Source organism: Pezoporus wallicus, unplaced genomic scaffold (genome assembly GCF_028554395.1).
Source record: "Pezoporus wallicus isolate ANWC-B61680 ecotype Strahan unplaced genomic scaffold, APGP_CSIRO_Pwel_v1 contig_5261, whole genome shotgun sequence".
Lineage (NCBI taxonomy): Eukaryota > Metazoa > Chordata > Aves > Psittaciformes > Psittacidae > Pezoporus > Pezoporus wallicus.
In genome coordinates this window covers 2,819,396-2,826,179 of record NW_026642423.1, presented here as the reverse complement: position 1 = coordinate 2,826,179, position 6,784 = coordinate 2,819,396, and positions in this window count along the sequence as shown.

Here is a 6,784-nt window from a genome sequence, read left to right as displayed (position 1 = left end):
AGATTTGTGTACATGCTTAAATTTTACCACCGAGAATCACAGAAAAAATAATCTATCCCTGAAGTTAGACATGTGCATCAGTCTTTATAGATACAGAAGTAAATATTAAAGGAACAAAAAGCAGATGTTAAACTGTCTTAAAATCTACAAGGTTCATATTGGTTTAAGCTAAAATAATGTCTTTAAAATGGGCTTCACCGTACTTGAAAGGATCCAGAGAACAGCAACAGAAAAAGTTACAAGCTTTTTAAAATTACGTAAAGAGGAAGTTGAAGAGTTATTTCATATGGGAAAGATGACTACCAGGAGTATGACAACAGACTACAGATGTGTACATCTATTGTTAACAAAAGATGCATGTCAGACAGAAAATAATGAACAATAACAACAAAGGTATTGTAAGTCAACAAATAGAATGGAAAGAATAGGAATTCACTTTGTAATAAACACCATTATAATCCCTTAGCTATATGTATTAAATGTTATGCCAGAATTTAAAAAAAAAAATCTTCAGCTCAGTACTAATACTTTGATTTTTATTTATTTTTTTAATTCGTAAGTAGTTCCCAGCTTTTAAAAAAACCTTTCTAAAAACTGCTGCTCACAGCTATCAAGTACGGCAGGTAATTTTTTTTTGTTGAAGTCATACACCATTAAGATAGTGCAAAGCATTGGCTTCTGTTAATATGCAGTGAGATATGCTTAATTACATTATACTGTAAAGGATAGTTTTGTGACAGGCAGTAGTAGCTTTCTCTGGTTGTACATTTTTGTAGTTAATTCCATACTGGGACATTCACTCTTTTCCCACCATTACCTCTTTTCCATGCAGATCATTGTAGGAGAGAGTGTTTCTAGCCAAGCTACTTGAAAAAGTCTCAGAAGCTCTGCCTTGTAAGTACTTCACCAAAACAGTACCTGTTTTCCCTTGGAGGAGTTTATGGAGGTGGCAGTAGTCCCAGCATAGGAACTGTGCTGTATAACCGCACTTTCACTCAGTTGTCTAGGCAGTTTACTTACTGTTGTATTTTTGTTTGCACTAAAATTATCTGAAACACAGATCCCATTTAAAATAAACAAGTAAACACTCAGAATATGCAATTTCATCTGCAGACTTTCAGATCTCTTTATTGGCAATCCTCAGCAACTCTTTAACATTAGTCAAACATTCTGTGATTACCAGCTATCAAGTTTCTAAGTGCAGCTTAGAACACCACAATAAAGCCAATTTCAGGAAAAAACAGTGTAGCTAGCCATTGTCCTAAGTCTCCTGAGGAATTTTATGCTGCCTGGAATGGATTTTGTTGTTTAAGATAGTGCTCAACAATGAAAAGTCTAGGACAGTTTGTTGCATCAGTTACATGCAAGTATTTATTATTAAAAAAAAAAAAAGAGAGAAAAAAGAAAGAAAAAAAAAGAAAGAAAAACATTACAGGAAAACCTCCAAGTACATAATTAACTTTGAATAAAATTTTATACTTACCATCTGCTTAAAGATTGTACGTGCTCTTTCAGAAAAGATTGCTAACCAGGGAGCACCTATGAGACACCTCCACTATGGCTTACTATCTTGTATTTTTATTAAAAAGTGCTATCAAGTGTTTTACAAACAAAACCAAAACCACCCTATCCTCAAGAACTTCTAGAGAAGTTTAGAAGCAACAGCCAAGTGCAACAGGAAGAAATAAATGAAGAAAGCACAAAGTAGCAATGCATTAATGATGAAAATGGCCAAATTTCTTAGATATAACAGAAGAAGGATTTAAAGGGGAATAAGGATGCCATTCTGCAAATCTGTAAAGAGTGCCTTCCTTGTAAAAAAGTAGGTATGAGTGGATTGATAGCCACAGAAGTATTATTTTTACAAGCGGTGGACCAGTACTAGGTCCAAGGACCAGAGGCCCTAAAAGGCTACCATACTGTAGTTTGTCATAAGTGACTAACAGATAACAGAAGGGTCACGAGACAGGTTAATAACCCTGTTTTAGTGTTCAAAATATTTATAAAAGATATTTCTAGGAGGTTTGTTAGATGTGGTAGAAATGCAGAGACAGTAACAGATGCAGGCTCAGGTACACTGTTAAAACACTACTATACAATAATCAGTAGTATTACGGTAACTCATCTGTGCAGATACAAGTTTGTTTTTCCAGGTAAACTATAGAAAAAGAACATTCCATATGACAATAGTCAAATTGTATGGTGGTTAAATAGTCATATACAGGAAGGGAATATTTATGAATGTGAATGAATACATGGGGGCTACCACAACATGGAATGCGTAATTAAACCATTTGCTTCTCTTTGCTGTGGCAGATCATAATTGTGTGGATCTATTTTACTTTCGAGTTATTAATGTATGTATGTTTTACTAACGTTGCTGTTTTATCACAACTATGCCAGACACACTTAGCATCTCTACTTCTGCAGAATCCGAGTTGGAGGTCAAACTTGTAAACTGCAGCACATTAAATAGTCAACGTTATGAGTAAACCCCAAAATTTATAATAAATGATAGATGAAGCTGAAATAACATTTTCCTACAGTAGACTTGAAAAAAAGGAAGGAAGAGCCAAAAAACCCCAACAAACATTTGAAAGAGCAGCAAAGGGTTTTACATAGTGAAAGGTTTAGGATGCAACAAACAAACTGCTCTAAGGGTCAGCACTGCCTGATCCCATTTTCCTCTCAAATCTATTACATTAAAGAAGTCTGTGATCATAAGTCCAGTAGTATTGCCACAGAATTCCCAGTAATAATGGTGAGTGTAGTAGCAGCCATGATATAAAACCTCCTATGTAAAATCCATGTAAAACCATCAAACTGTAAAGAAAGGAGAAGCTATGCCATCAGCGCTAGCCAACCAGGACACATTTCTGTGGCTTGGAAGATAAATATTTTTTCACCTACTTCTACAATCTTCTAGCACGTATGTTTAACAGAGGTCTTAACACTGACTTGAAAACACATTCACAGTTCTTTAAATTTAAACAATGATGTTTGTCCCAGCCTGTCAGTCTGCTGAGTCTGAGAAATCATTTTATGTAACCAGTCGGTTAGGACTTCTGTTATTTTAAACAAGTTGAAGCACATGCTTCTCCACAGCAGAAGTCCTTCAATTTTAGTTAACTTTTGGTATGTAATGGGATCACAGTATAAATTAAACTAACAATAATTTAGATTATGTATTATTTTTGGATGATAATTTGTCTCCGAATCCACAGTCATACTGTTCTCTTGGTCTAGACCCCCTAGTGGGGTCATATAATTTGTACTTTGTTACCTTCACTTAGTTATTTCTAAATCCAATTTAAACTTGCCCTCCTCTTTGCATGAACTCTGGCAAAGTTCATCTGAAGCTTTCTTTGTCTTAATAACATCAATATTCAGAGTCAATAGGTACATTATCATCCTACTAGGAATTCTGGTTTCTTAGAATTATTCTCACTTTTTAACAGTCTTGGTTATATCTGGCTTGTAATTATTTGGAAATACTTTTATGATATACAGTATAATAAATATTGTACTGTATGCTTTACATAACTGTTTAGCTAATGCATCTAAAAGTATACTTTATGGAAGTAAAAGATACTTGCTCATAGGCATTTAACTTTGCCCGCGTAACACCTTCAGCTAAGACTGTACAGACTGGCTCTTCAGGACATTTGCAGGGAAGAAAAACTGGAAAACAGCATTGAGCTGTCAGAAATACATGCAGAAATTTTCATTGCAGTTTGAAACATCTCTTCACTGTAAAAGCTGTGTGGTTAGTCATGAATTTTGCCTTTTCTGACTGTCCTCAAACCCATCTTCCAGAAGATATTTGCAAGTTGTGAAGGTACTTCTTCGGAATTTTAAAGTCTTTCTAAATTCCCATGCTTCTTCCTGAAAAGGGGCCAAATTTGAACTCAACAGGCTGTGAGGTGAGAACAGAGCTTACAGGTAATTTGCTACTGAAGCAGCTTCAGTTTAAGAAGAGAAATGAAAATGGCTTCTCTCAATCTTTGCTGTCATCTATCATATGACAACAATTAAAATCCTAATCTAATATTGTACAAACAGAAGATATTTAAATCACAGCAAGCTAACCAATCCCAGGTGTTGATATCACTGTGCATGAGTTTGGTGCTTAACAAAAGCTCAATGAATCCACTGCAACAGATGAAGAATTCAGCTCTACTTGCAGAATTTTTGTAGCTGTTTTAGACCTTTAACCCCATGCTGCATATTGTGTACCACATTGCCTTGAAGGCCCAAGTTTTTAAACAGTAGGAAAAAGGCACTACTAAAAATTATGACTATCAGGAGGGCATAAGGAACCAAAGAAACAGAAATTGGGTGTAGTTTAGTACTTTGCTGAGCTGTAATGCTGCTGAAATTGCCACCCCACTGTCACTATGCCCTTTTAGTCTAGGAAGCCATCTCAGTGAATAACAGCAACAGACACTTGCTGGTTTCCCACAAGGATGAAGAGCACATAAACGCAAGTTTCAGTATTGTAGCCTATTAGAAAAAAAAAACAAACCAATGAACTAATAAGAAATGCCAGTTCCTCAAGAAGATTTAATTTCCTTAGTATGGAATTCAGCCTAACTAAAGAGGAGGTCAAGAAGCAAAGTAAAAGCTTTTATTTCAGCAAGGAAACCTGAATTACATCCAGGAAGATCACACGTCCTCTGTTCACAGAATTCCAACAAATAGTGTACTTACCCTGAGTTCATCAGCCTCTGCCATCGCTCAAGTAAAACACATTTTGGCCACACCAATCTGTTATTTTGCACCCAGTTTAGGGAGAGCCTTACAGCAAACAAATCCTTTCTGGGTAATTATCTATCACTGTCCATTTACAAGTCATCTGGATCCACAAACTGTATTGTGCCTTGCTTGCTGCAGTGTTGTGCCATCATACTCCTGCAGATATGTAGGCAGCATCTTGGAAAGGTATGTATACAGCAGCACAGCGGCAGAAAGCGAGATCATCTTCATGTGAATGTTTTCAAGGCAAGCATGGAGTACTTAGCTATGTTGTTTCCACAGTCTAGTTAGCAAGGGAGCTTGCAATCCACTTCTGCAAGAGAAGTCTTGGCCAACAAGAGCATATGGTAAAAGCGTGTGAGGGCCTGACAGCACTCCAATAGAGCTGGGTCACAGATTCTTTGGCTTCAGGCCACGAAGCAGCAAGAACCCACCTGCCTGGTCATAGTGAAGCGTTACAACTGCAGTCTACAGTACTTCTTCAAATAAAGACATCCACCTGACAAAATACAGTGCTGAGTTTTGAGACTGGTCAGGACAATTTAGTTTCCTAAAGGGTTGTAATTACAGATGAATTCTGGAGCAGTCTATTGCGATCGCTGGGTGAGGAGCACTGGATGGTAGTAGTGAGGAGCTTGTACAACAAATACCCCAGGAACCAGCAGCATTTCTCAGCAATTGACCCCTCTCTGGAAAGCAGCACTAACCATATTCCAGTACGGATGGTACTGTGCAGAGCTGGAACTGTTTTGTAGTGAGTAAATACATACCAGTCTGACACTTGCAGCTACAGTTTGGAATAACAGCAGGCAGTAATTACTGCAGTAATCATATCAAAATAATTACATCTAAAATCTGAATACTAACATACTATTAATGAAGCATGGAGTGATTCTTCCCTTGTAAAACCATTATCCTTTATTTGATGCTGGAAGTACTCCATCCCACACAGACCCATTACTTAGAAGAGTAAGATAAGACAAGTAAGATAAGTAAGAAGACAGCATAGCCAAGATTTACTATGCCAGAACTAGAGCACGGTCCTAAATCCACCTACTACTTGCACTGCACTTACAAAGATCAGTATTAAGCCATTTCCACATTTAGTAGTTTGGGTTTGTGTGCTTTTTTGTTTTTTCCCCAAGTTGATTAAGAGTGGAGAAAAGTTCCAAAGCAATTCATACAGCATGTCATTGTAATTACGCAGAGGGACACTGGCTGACTTGCGCAGCTATCCCACTGTCACAGACACCTCCCATTGCATTAAAGTACAATTTTTCTACTGTTGCCACAAGAGCTGGTCCAAACTACTATTAGAAGTAAATAATGCTGTAAAACTGGGGAGAGGAAATTGGCACCAGAATACTACATATTGATCTCTTCCATATATACAGCTCAAGCACTGTAATGGCTGGTCACAGTTTGTGAGGCAAAAAAACTCAACAATAGGAAGAACCATGCATTATGGTGTAGGGCTCAGAGACTAAACCAAGTTTAAACTGAACCAGATCAGTTCTATTTTCAGAATTACATGGTTCTGAGACAGAGACTGAAACCAAGCATCATGTGTTCTGAATTGCGCTTCCATTATTCCTATATTCTCAATTTGTGAGTTTATGCTAATAAGAAACAGAGTATTTTTTTGAAACACGTTTGTCATATACAGGATAGCTCTACCACACGTACTCATTCCAGAAAAGAATTATACTAACCTATTTTGAACCAATAGATCAAGATCAATGTTATTTCATAAGTTGTTCCTGAAGTTCTATAAACTCTTAGCAAAAACCCCCACCTCATAATACCGTACCAAGTAGAATAACCATTACAATATTAATCAGATGATATTTAAAAACTGTTCTGCCACAAACCACCACCTCTCCTCAAATATTCTAGAAATATACAGTGCTCATTAATAAAGAAACCCCAAACCTGGGAATCTTTCCTTCAGCCTCTGCTTCCAACTCACCTCATGACATGTCAAACCACTTTTTGATTCAATAATAACTTCTGATGTCACACTGTGCTG